The following is a 12,867-nucleotide window of genomic DNA, read 5'->3' as shown; positions in this document are numbered from 1 at the left end:
TGTAATCTTCATGTCGGAGCTCTCCAAACTGTCCTTCGTATACCTTTCTAGAACTTGCCACAATCATACCACATTTCATTTAACCTTACTGTAAATCTCCCAGCGGGTCAAACTTTTCTCGGGTGTAATCTTCATGTCGGAGCTCTCCAAACTGTCCTTCGTATACCTTTCTGGAACTTGTCGCAATCATACCACATTTCATTTAGCCTTATTATAAATCTCCTAGCTAGCGGGTCAAACATTTCATTTGGAGAGCTCCGACATGAAGATTATTGGCCTACTTACACTGGTCCAACTTTGTAGCCAAATCCAGAACTCAAGCGAACTTTCAAGGGTCGGCCAAAGTCCAACAGGATTAAAACAGAAATGGACATTAGAGAACAACATAATCAGTTTCTGCCACCATTGATCTTTATTGTTGTATTGAATTTTAATAAATTTATTTAGATATATTTATAATGTTAATATTCAATAAATTTAATTATTTGATGTTAGTTTCTGAATTTTGGTATTTGATAAGTGAAAATTGAAAAAAAAATTTATTTGTGGGTCAAAACGACCCATTCTGAAAGTAGAACGGGTCGTTCTGGTTTCACTTTTTATGTGCTAATTTTAATTTTGGAACGACTCATTCTAATTTGTTTTCCATGTGTTATTTTTTAATCCGGAACGGCCCGTTCTGATTTCAGAACGGCCCGTTCCAAAGCGTGAACAGTAAATGGTGCTAGTTGGGGAAATAAATTTGCATAGTTATTATTTGGGTAAAAAAAATTTTAAAATATTATTTAAGTAAAAAACACTTTTACCAACATTTAGAATAATTACCGCTAAATATTTTAGCGACAATACATATAATAACTAATGTAAAATTATCAGTAAAAACTTTGATAATAATTTTTATTGTCACTAAAAAAATTATATTAAATATCACTAAAATTCTATTTTATTGAGTGATTTTTTGTTCTCCATTACTTTATCTCCCTTGTTTTTGTATTTAACTCCCCGATAAACTCCCTGATTTTCCGCATTTCACTTCGCAATGATCTGTTTCACATCATCATGCTATTGAGGGGCACAATCATTTGGTCTTGTTAATTAATTAACAGGGATGGGGTAGGGAAGGAAAACGGCCCCCACCTTAGTGCCATCTTTATTGGGGATTTAATTTATTGCAGATTTGTCTAAGCTCCTACAAAAAAACATGATATCACATTCAAGTATTTTTAATTAGTTTTGCTTTGTACTAAATGAATGTGATTTAAAGTCGGATTGGTACTCAAGCTTTGTTGTTTTCTAACGTCACATTCGTATATTAGCAATTCTTTAATTTCATAATAATAGTACTCATTTTCATCTTTATTTGTTTTATACTTCTTTATGAGATAAAAACTCCCACTTAAAAAACTCATGACTGTCTTCATTTAAAATGCAAGTCCCATTTCTTATGTCTGATCTTCAACTCCACCTGTAACATCCCAATTTTTTTAAAAAGGTACTTTTGTAATTAATGGCATTTTGTAATTTTAATAAAGGAATAAGGGTATTTTTGTAATTTTATTATTAATGGCATTTTTGCAATTTTATTAAAGTTTGAGGGGTAAAAGGGTAACTTGGAACGGGCTGTTCCAAAATTGGAACGGGCCGTTCCAAGTAATAAAAATATACTGAAATTTCAAGTTGAGAACGGGCCCAGAACGGGTCGTTCTAACAAGGAGAACGGGTCGTTCCGGAGGGAGAACGGGCCGTTCTGCTGGGTTTGAGAACGGGCCGTTCTGGTTTCAGAACGGGCCGTTCTGCTTTTTGAGAACGGGCCGTTCCAGTTGAGAATTTTACGCATATTTGAACATTCCGGAACGGGCCGTTCCGAAATCAGTACGGGCCGTTCCGGGTGCGTCAGATTGCCTATAAATAGGAGGCAGGGGGCTATGAAAAAAATCATACAGCCAGAAGTGGAAATTTAGAGAGAGAGAAAGAGAGAGAGAGAGAGAGAGAGGGAAAGAAAGAGGGAATCCAGAGGGGGGAGGTTCTGCTCAAGTTTTAGCTCCTACTTATCCAGGTAAGGGGGAGGAGAACTTTATCTCTTTAAAATTTTATTTACTACTATGTTATTTATTTATGTTATTTTCTTGTTACATTTATTTAGTGAGGTGTCCCTAACCTCATTTATTTGCTTAACCTATGTTTCTTTTTGTCTATAATAATTATTAAGGTGTTCATATTTTATATTGTTTCATTATTTTATAATGATGGTCATTTTTATTTATATCATTGGTATTCTTAATATATTCCTTTTACATAGATATATTTATTATAAATATATTTATAATCAACTATGTTATAGTTGTGATATCTTGGACTCGTGTTGTTGTTATTTCTTCACGTATTTATGAAGATAAATATTGTTCTATGGCCATAGAAGATAAAGTTTGAATTATTTGTAGCTGGAGGTTTGACCTTGGGGATTTAAATGAGTAAGAAATGAAGGTGAAATATCCTATTGTTGATTAAGGTGAAATATCCTTTTATTGGTTGATGTTATGATGATGCTCATTTATCCTGACTAGTCACTACAAGTATAATTCAAATTTTATTGTATCATGAAAATTTAATATATGATCTGTATATATATTTATATATATATATATATGTGTGTTTAATATTGATTATAAATAATTCTGTATATTCTTTTGAGTTATTATATTTATTGGATATTGTTCTTACTCCTTTCTTTTCTTTGTTTTTATAAATTAAATATATTACAAAATAGATGGATCTACTTTGGATTCCAGATCATTTTGCAGTTGATATAGCTGTGGTATTCCTTGGAAGGAATTGGAATGTGGAGGCTATTTGATGAATCTATTACAATTTTTATAAATTTATTTTCACTATCAATGTAAATATTGTAATAAAAGTGAAAGAAAAATATATTGTGTAAAATAATACATTATTGTAAATATTTTAGAACGATATATCATGTATTAAATTCACAAAATATTATTGTTCTTTATCTTTATCTTTATTAAAAAAAAAAAAGTATTGTTAACGATATAATTGTGAAAATATTATATAAGAAAATATATAATTATTATTATATAAATTGGGCGTTAGAATCGGGCTTTACATTAAGTGGTATCAGAGCAGGTCGATCCAATCGGCCGTGAGTTATGAGTTTACCGTGCTCATTTGGTAGAGTTTATAGTTTTAGCGAATGAATCCAAGAAAGTTTTGAATGTTTTGATAAAAGGCTCAAGTGTACATCTCTGTTATTTTATTTTACATGATTTGGAAGTTATAAATTATTCCTAACTAGGAGGCACTGCCACCTTTACTGGAATCAATTTATATTTCCTTTATTACTTTTAAAATCTTATTATATGATTTATTATATTTGATGCTTATATATTGATTTTTATGGGTTAGGTTGAATAAGGGTTTTATTTTAGTTTCTAAGTTCTTTGTGCTAAATATGCAAGTTATTTTGGTTTAGGATTGTAGGAAGAAGCTTAAATAATGGTTTGAAAGTGTTTTAAGGTATTTTTGTGGCTTTAGACTTTGGTGCGCTCTTTTGGCTGATCAATACAGGGAATGTCTTAACTGCAGTTTTGTTGTGCCAGTACAAGTATTATATTGATAGAGTTGGATTTTATGATCTTCATAAAGTTGTAGTCTTGGATGTTAACTTGTAAAGGGTACCAAAATCAGGTACAATGGAGATTAGAACTTTCGTTATGACTATTTTAGTAAACAAAGGTCTAGCTGTTAGCGCTGTTTATATCTATTACAATTTTTGAAAATTTTAGCTAAGTATATGATCATTTTAGAATTTCAAGTCTTCATAAGAGTGATAGCTTATCCTGTTAGCTTTCTTTTGGTGATAGGTTTGAGATCATTTGGATGATTATAATTTTCTATGTCATTTTCGTTGATAGTTGTTAAAGGGATATATATGTTATCATATGATGTTTGTGAGTTATTAGGAAATCAATTTTATTCTGATATTCTGAGGTGTTGTATTGTGGATCAAAAGTTTCTTGATGGGGAAAAAGGTTGTTCATGTACAGGTCATACGTAGTAAACGGTAATTGATTCATACATGCTTAAGGATGGTATATATGAAGGATTAAAGTAAGTATTTTGATATGATTTGATATGCATGTATGTTGATATATGGATAGATAACTTTAGGGATCAAGTAATGAATATTTGTGTGTTTAGTGAGATTGACCTTAGGATGTGATATCATCATATTGGAGTTAAGGGTGAAGATATATCCAAGACAACATTACGCTAAGTTATCTAAGTATGAATTTTTATTATATAAAGTGAATTTTCTAGGTCTTGTAATTTCTAGTGGAGATATGATATAGATCTATCTAGAAATTATATTTAAGTGGGAGATACCTAAGTCAATTAGTGAGGTTAAGAGCTTTCTTGCATTAACTTATTAATATAGGAGATTTATTGAGGAAATTTCTAAGATATCATTACTTTTGTTTGGATTCACCTAAAAGAGAGAGTTGCCTTTATGGAATAGTAAGTGAAGGTAGTTTTCAAACTCTTAAGGAAATATTGCTTAGTGTTAAGATTATCGGATTTTAGTAAGTGTTATGTGTTATATAGTGATGCTTCGAAAACGGGTTTGAGTGGATCGTTGATGTAAGAAGGAAAGGTAGTAGCTTATATTTCTAGGTATCTAGGTATGAAGAAAAAATTCATGAAAAAAAAATTACCTTACCCATAACCTTGAATTAGAGATTGTAATATTTACACTTAAGATTTTGGAAACATTACTGGTATGATTCTAAGTTTGAGATATTTAGTGATCATAAGAATCTTACACATCTGTTTGATCCAAAGGAGTTGAATATGAGACAAAGAGATAGTTGAAAACTGTTAATGATTAAGATTTTAATTTTAGTTGTTATTTGGAAAAAGTCAATGTGGTAATCGATACTTTGAGTACGAAAGCTCTGTATATATCTCCTCTTATGGTTAAAGGGATGTATATTTGCTCACATTAGAAATTTAAGTTTGACTTGGGTGTAGATGGAATGGTGAAATTAGAGATCTGATATGTGTACCTAGTGAACTTATGCTTAAGTGTTTGATCTTTGGAAAGGTTGTGGAAAGACTCACAAAAGTTAAACCAATATTGTGACAGATGTCTTGATTATGATGATCACTGATATAGTATTTTTGATTATTTAAGGATTGGATTTGATTGAAGAATTTAGAAACTTAAGCGTGATGTGTAAGCTCACCCTTAGGAACATTGAATTGAGTATGTTGAAAGGATTAATAGATTAATAGATGTGATTAGAGGACTCAGGAGTTAAATCCTTTTTTAGTGGGCTAAGTGGAAAAGATTAGTAGAGGTATAAATAGCCCTTTACGCTTGAAAGTTGATGATTCAAAGATAGAATCTATGTGCTTAGTAATCTTGAATTAAGGAAGATGATCTTAGAAGAAGGACATAAAAGTACTTTTAGTATTCATTTAGGAGATATTAAAATGTATCAGAGTTGTGCAGCGGAAGCATGGCCTAAGGAGAAAAGAGAAGTAGAGGAATTTGGATACTAGTATATAATATGCCAAAAGTTTGAGGTGAAACACTAGAGTCTTTAATATTTTTACAGTCTTTAGACGTCCTAATTTGGAAATAAGATTCTGTATCCATGGACTTAGTTGTAGTTATGTATGATATTCTTAAGAAATTTGATCTTATGGATAGACTTACCGAGTTTGCGCATCTTGTACTTATGAACATTAGAAAGAGAGATTGATAGATTTGTGCATCAATAAGGTAAAAAGTGCTACATGGGAATTAGAAAGCAAGATGCGAGAAGCTTATCCATTTCTATTTTCAGGTAAATTTCGGGGACGAAATTTCTAAAAGGAGGGGAGAATTGTAACACCCCAATTTTTTTAAAAAGGTACTTTTGTAATTAATGGCATTTTGTAATTTTAATAAAGGAATAAGGGTATTTTTGTAATTTTATTATTAATGGCATTTTTGCAATTTTATTAAAGTTTGAGGGGTAAAAGGGTAACTTGGAACGGGCTGTTCCAAAATTGGAACGGGCCGTTCCAAGCAATAAAAATATACTGAAATTTCAAGTTGAGAACGGGCCCAGAACGGGTCGTTCCAACAAGGAGAACGGGCCGTTCCGGAGGGAGAACGGGTCGTTCTGCTGGGTTTGAGAACGGGCCGTTCTGGTTTCAGAACGGGCCGTTCTGCTTTTTGAGAACGAGCCGTTCCAGTTGAGAATTTTACGCATATTTGAACGTTCCGGAACGGGCCGTTCCGAAATCAGTACGGGCCGTTCCGGTGCGTCAGATTGCCTATAAATAGGAGGCAGGGGGCTGTGAAAAAAATCATACAGCCAGAAGTGGAAATTTAGAGAGAGAGAGAGAGAGAGAGAGAGAGAGAGAGAGAGGAAAGAAAGAGGGAATCCAGAGGGGGGAGGTTCTGCTCAAGTTTTAGCTCCTACTTATCCAGGTAAGGGGGAGGAGAACTTTATCTCTTTAAAATTTTATTTACTACTATGTTATTTATTTATGTTATTTTCTTGTTACATTTATTTAGTGAGGTGTCCCTAACCTCATTTATTTGCTTAACCTATGTTTATTTTTGTCTATAATAATTATTAAGGTGTTCATATTTTATATTGTTTCATTATTTTATAATGATGGTCATTTTTATTTATATCATTGGTATTCTTAATATATTCCTTTTACATAGATATATTTATTATAAATATATTTATAATCAACTATGTTATAGTTGTGATATCTTAGACTCGTGTTGTTGTTATTTCTTCACGTATTTATGAAGATAAATATTGTTCTATGGCCATAGAAGATAAAGTTTGAATTATTTGTAGCTGGAGGTTTGACCTTGGGGATTTAAATGAGTAAGAAATGAAGGTGAAATATCCTATTGTTGATTAAGGTGAAATATCCTTTTATTGGTTGATGTTATGATGATGCTCATTTATCCTAACTAGTCACTACAAGTATAATTCAAATTTTATTGTATCATGAAAATTTAATATATGATCTGTATATATATTTATATATATATATATATGTGTTTAATATTGATTATAAATAATTCTGTATATTCTTTTGAGTTATTATATTTATTGGATATTGTTCTTACTCCTTTCTTTTCTTTGTTTTTATAAATTAAATATATTACAAAATAGATGGATCTACTTTGGATTCCAGATCATTTTGCAGTTGATATAGCTGTGGTATTCCTTGGAAGGAATTGGAATGTGGAGGCTATTTGATGAATCTATTACAATTTTTATAAATTTATTTTCACTATCAATGTAAATATTGTAATAAAAGTGAAAGAAAAATATATTGTGTAAAATAATACATTATTGTAAATATTTTAGAACGATATATCATGTATTAAATTCACAAAATATGATTATTCTTTATCTTTATCTTTATTAAAAAAAAAAAGTATTGTTAACGATATAATTGTGAAAATATTATATAAGAAAATATATAATTATTATTATATAAATTGGGCGTTAGAATCGGGCTTTACATTAAGTGGTATCAGAGCAGGTCGATCCAATCGGCCGTGAATTATGAGTTTACCGTGCTCATTTGGTAGAGTTTATAGTTTTAGCGAATGAATCCAAGAAAGTTTTGAATGTTTTGATAAAAGGCTCAAGTGTACATCTCTGTTATTTTATTTTACATGATTTGGAAGTTATAAATTATTCCTAACTAGGAGGCACTGCCACCTTTACTGGAATCAATTTATATTTCCTTTATTACTTTTAAAATCTTATTATATGATTTATTATATTTGATGCTTATATATTGATTTTTATGGGTTAGGTTGAATAAGGGTTTTATTTTAGTTTCTAAGTTCTTTGTGCTAAATATGCAAGTTATTTTGGTTTAGGATTGTAGGAAGAAGCTTAAATAATGGTTTGAAAGTGTTTTAAGGTATTTTTGTGGCTTTAGACTTTGGTGCGCTCTTTTGGCTGATCAATACAGGGAATGTCTTAACTGCAGTTTTGTTGTGCCAGTACAAGTATTATATTGATAGAGTTGGATTTTATGATCTTCATAAAGTTGTAGTCTTGGATGTTAACTTGTAAAGGGTACCAAAATCAGGTACAATGGAGATTAGAACTTTCGTTATGACTATTTTAGTAAACAAAGGTCTAGCTGTTAGCGCTGTTTATATCTATTACAATTTTTGAAAATTTTAGCTAAGTATATGATCATTTTAGAATTTCAAGTCTTCATAGGAGTGATAGCTTATCCTGTTAGCTTTCTTTTGGTGATAGGTTTGAGATCATTTGGATGATTATAATTTTCTATGTCATTTTCGTTGATAGTTGTTAAAGGGATATATATGTTATCATATGATGTTTGTGAGTTATTAGGAAATCAATTTTATTCTGATATTCTGAGGTGTTGTATTGTGGATCAAAAGTTTCTTGATGGGGAAAAAGGTTGTTCATGTACAGGTCATACGTAGTAAACGGTAATTGATTCATACATGCTTAAGGATGGTATATATGAAGGATTAAAGTAAGTATTTTGATATGATTTGATATGCATGTATGTTGATATATGGATAGATAACTTTAGGGATCAAGTAATGAATATTTGTGTGTTTAGTGAGATTGACCTTAGGATGTGATATCATCATATTGGAGTTAAGGGTGAAGCTATATCCAAGACAACATTACGCTAAGTTATCTAAGTATGAATTTTTATTATATAAAGTGAATTTTCTAGGTCTTGTAATTTCTAGTGGAGATATGATATAGATCTATCTAGAAATTATATTTAAGTGGGAGATACCTAAGTCAATTAGTGAGGTTAAGAGCTTTCTTGCATTAACTTATTAATATAGGAGATTTATTGAGGAAATTTCTAAGATATCATTACTTTTGTTTGGATTCACCTAAAAGAGAGAGTTGCCTTTATGGAATAGTAAGTGAAGGTAGTTTTCAAACTCTTAAGGAAATATTGCTTAGTGTTAAGATTATCGGATTTTAGTAAGTGTTATGTGTTATATAGTGATGCTTCGAAAACGGGTTTGAGTGGATCGTTGATGTAAGAAGGAAAGGTAGTAGCTTATATTTCTAGGTATCTAGGTATGAAGAAAAAATTCATGAAAAAAAAATTACCTTACCCATAACCTTGAATTAGAGATTGTAATATTTACACTTAAGATTTTGGAAACATTACTGGTATGATTCTAAGTTTGAGATATTTAGTGATCATAAGAATCTTACACATCTGTTTGATCCAAAGGAGTTGAATATGAGACAAAGAGATAGTTGAAAACTGTTAATGATTAAGATTTTAATTTTAGTTGTTATTTGGAAAAAGTCAATGTGGTAATCGATACTTTGAGTACGAAAGCTCTGTATATATCTCCTCTTATGGTTAAAGGGATGTATATTTGCTCACATTAGAAATTTAAGTTTGACTTGGGTGTAGATGGAATGGTGAAATTAGAGATCTGATATGTGTACCTAGTGAACTTATGCTTAAGTGTTTGATCTTTGGAAAGGTTGTGGAAAGACTCACAAAAGTTAAACCAATATTGTGACAGATGTCTTGATTATGATGATCACTGATATAGTATTTTTGATTATTTAAGGATTGGATTTGATTGAAGAATTTAGAAACTTAAGCGTGATGTGTAAGCTCACCCTTAGGAACATTGAATTGAGTATGTTGAAAGGATTAATAGATTAATAGATGTGATTAGAGGACTCAGGAGTTAAATCCTTTTTTAGTGGGCTAAGTGGAAAAGATTAGTAGAGGTATAAATAGCCCTTTACGCTTGAAAGTTGATGATTCAAAGATAGAATCTATGTGCTTAGTAATCTTGAATTAAGGAAGATGATCTTAGAAGAAGGACATAAAAGTACTTTTAGTATTCATTTAGGAGATATTAAAATGTATCAGAGTTGTGCAGCGGAAGCATGGCCTAAGGAGAAAAGAGAAGTAGAGGAATTTGGATACTAGTATATAATATGCCAAAAGTTTGAGGTGAAACACTAGAGTCTTTAATATTTTTACAGTCTTTAGACGTCCTAATTTGGAAATAAGATTCTGTATCCATGGACTTAGTTGTAGTTATGTATGATATTCTTAAGAAATTTGATCTTATGGATAGACTTACCGAGTTTGCGCATCTTGTACTTATGAACATTAGAAAGAGAGATTGATAGATTTGTGCATCAATAAGGTAAAAAGTGCTACATGGGAATTAGAAAGCAAGATGCGAGAAGCTTATCCATTTCTATTTTCAGGTAAATTTCGGGGACGAAATTTCTAAAAGGAGGGGAGAATTGTAACACCCCAATTTTTTTAAAAAGGTACTTTTGTAATTAATGGCATTTTGTAATTTTAATAAAGGAATAAGGGTATTTTTGTAATTTTATTATTAATGGCATTTTTGCAATTTTATTAAAGTTTGAGGGGTAAAAGGGTAACTTGGAACGGGCTGTTCCAAAATTGGAACGGGCCGTTCCAAGCAATAAAAATATACTGAAATTTCAAGTTGAGAACGGGCCCAGAACGGGTCGTTCCAACAAGGAGAACGGGCCGTTCCGGAGGGAGAACGGGTCGTTCTGCTGGGTTTGAGAACGGGCCGTTCTGGTTTCAGAACGGGCCGTTCTGCTTTTTGAGAACGAGCCGTTCCAGTTGAGAATTTTACGCATATTTGAACGTTCCGGAACGGGCCGTTCCGAAATCAGTACGGGCCGTTCCGGTGCGTCAGATTGCCTATAAATAGGAGGCAGGGGGCTGTGAAAAAAATCATACAGCCAGAAGTGGAAATTTAGAGAGAGAGAGAGAGAGAGAGAGAGAGAGAGAGGGGAAAGAAAGAGGGAATCCAGAGGGGGGAGGTTCTGCTCAAGTTTTAGCTCCTACTTATCCAGGTAAGGGGGAGGAGAACTTTATCTCTTTAAAATTTTATTTACTACTATGTTATTTATTTATGTTATTTTCTTGTTACATTTATTTAGTGAGGTGTCCCTAACCTCATTTATTTGCTTAACCTATGTTTATTTTTGTCTATAATAATTATTAAGGTGTTCATATTTTATATTGTTTCATTATTTTATAATGATGGTCATTTTTATTTATATCATTGGTATTCTTAATATATTCCTTTTACATAGATATATTTATTATAAATATATTTATAATCAACTATGTTATAGTTGTGATATCTTAGACTCGTGTTGTTGTTATTTCTTCACGTATTTATGAAGATAAATATTGTTCTATGGCCATAGAAGATAAAGTTTGAATTATTTGTAGCTGGAGGTTTGACCTTGGGGATTTAAATGAGTAAGAAATGAAGGTGAAATATCCTATTGTTGATTAAGGTGAAATATCCTTTTATTGGTTGATGTTATGATGATGCTCATTTATCCTGACTAGTCACTACAAGTATAATTCAAATTTTATTGTATCATGAAAATTTAATATATGATCTGATATATATTTATATATATATATATATATATATGTGTGTTTAATATTGATTATAAATAATTCTGTATATTCTTTTGAGTTATTATATTTATTGGATATTGTTCTTACTCCTTTCTTTTCTTTGTTTTTATAAATTAAATATATTACAAAATAGATGGATCTACTTTGGATTCCAGATCATTTTGCAGTTGATATAGCTGTGGTATTCCTTGGAAGGAATTGGAATGTGGAGGCTATTTGATGAATCTATTACAATTTTTATAAATTTATTTTCACTATCAATGTAAATATTGTAATAAAAGTGAAAGAAAAATATATTGTGTAAAATAATACATTATTGTAAATGTTTTAGAACGATATATCATGTATTAAATTCACAAAATATGATTGTTCTTTATCTTTATCTTTATTAAAAAAAAAAAAAGTATTGTTAACGATATAATTGTGAAAATATTATATAAGAAAATATATAATTATTATTATATAAATTGGGCGTTAGAATCAGGCTTTACATTAAGACCTCTTTGAACTGATCCCATCTACCGCAAAAGTTTTCTTCCTTTTATCCTTGTGATGATTTCTTCATAAGTTTCAACATTTTTCTCACCCCGCATTTTCACCACTTTAGTGTTCATTCATTTGTATTTATATCAATCACATGCACATAAAATTTGTTATAAATAGAAAATAAATATTATAAATGAGTATATATAGTAATAGGTATAATTATTTTCTATACCCACATATTACAGCATTTATACTACTATCCATTAATATTATTCAATTACATAATTATATATTAAATTTGTTTAAATTTATTAAACAAGGTGCTTTAACAATTATATTTAATTTTAAAATTTAAAAATCTTGATTAATAAAATTATGTATAATATTTAAATAATTTAAATTTAAATTTTTAAACTAGTATTTTTAAAGAAATAATTAAAATAAATAATAAAAATTATTATTAAAATGTTTTTTAAATAATATTTATTTTTAATTAAATATCTACAAATATTTATAAATATTAAAAAAAATATGTGAGTATAATATCCACATAAATATATAAATATAAAAATAAATATGAGACAAATATTTATTCAATATAATAAAAAAAAGAGACGACTGCTGGACACTGGTACCCGTACCTGGCCAGTCCCTCACATCCCTAATCATAGGAATCAACTTGTGCGTACACCTTATCATTTTGTGGTGAATCTTCATGATCGTCGAGGAACCATTATAGTCTCTAAAATAATACTCAAATTATATTGAACGTCACAAAAGCAAATGACATGTGAATCTAAATTATTATATTTTTCTTATTAGATTTAAATATAACCAAATAACGTTAAAAAAATG

The 12,867-nt window shown here is 30.2% G+C and overlaps 1 long non-coding RNA gene across 1 annotated transcript; it reads left to right on the top strand.

Moving 5' to 3' along the window:
- Nucleotides 1-681: 681 nt before the first annotated feature.
- On the top strand, nucleotides 682-12,519 carry LOC145957581 (uncharacterized). The gene is made up of 4 exons (XR_014433620.1): nucleotides 682-2,056; nucleotides 2,768-6,502; nucleotides 7,212-10,943; nucleotides 11,660-12,519. It is a non-coding gene; the product is annotated as an uncharacterized LOC145957581 (long non-coding RNA).
- Nucleotides 12,520-12,867: the final 348 nt, after the last annotated feature.

Source organism: Cajanus cajan, chromosome 1 (assembly GCF_000230855.2).
Source record: "Cajanus cajan strain Asha chromosome 1, NIPB_CcT2T_4, whole genome shotgun sequence".
NCBI lineage: Eukaryota > Viridiplantae > Streptophyta > Magnoliopsida > Fabales > Fabaceae > Cajanus > Cajanus cajan.
The sequence above is the reverse complement of the archived record's forward strand: the minus strand, read 5'-3'. Positions and strand labels throughout refer to the sequence as shown.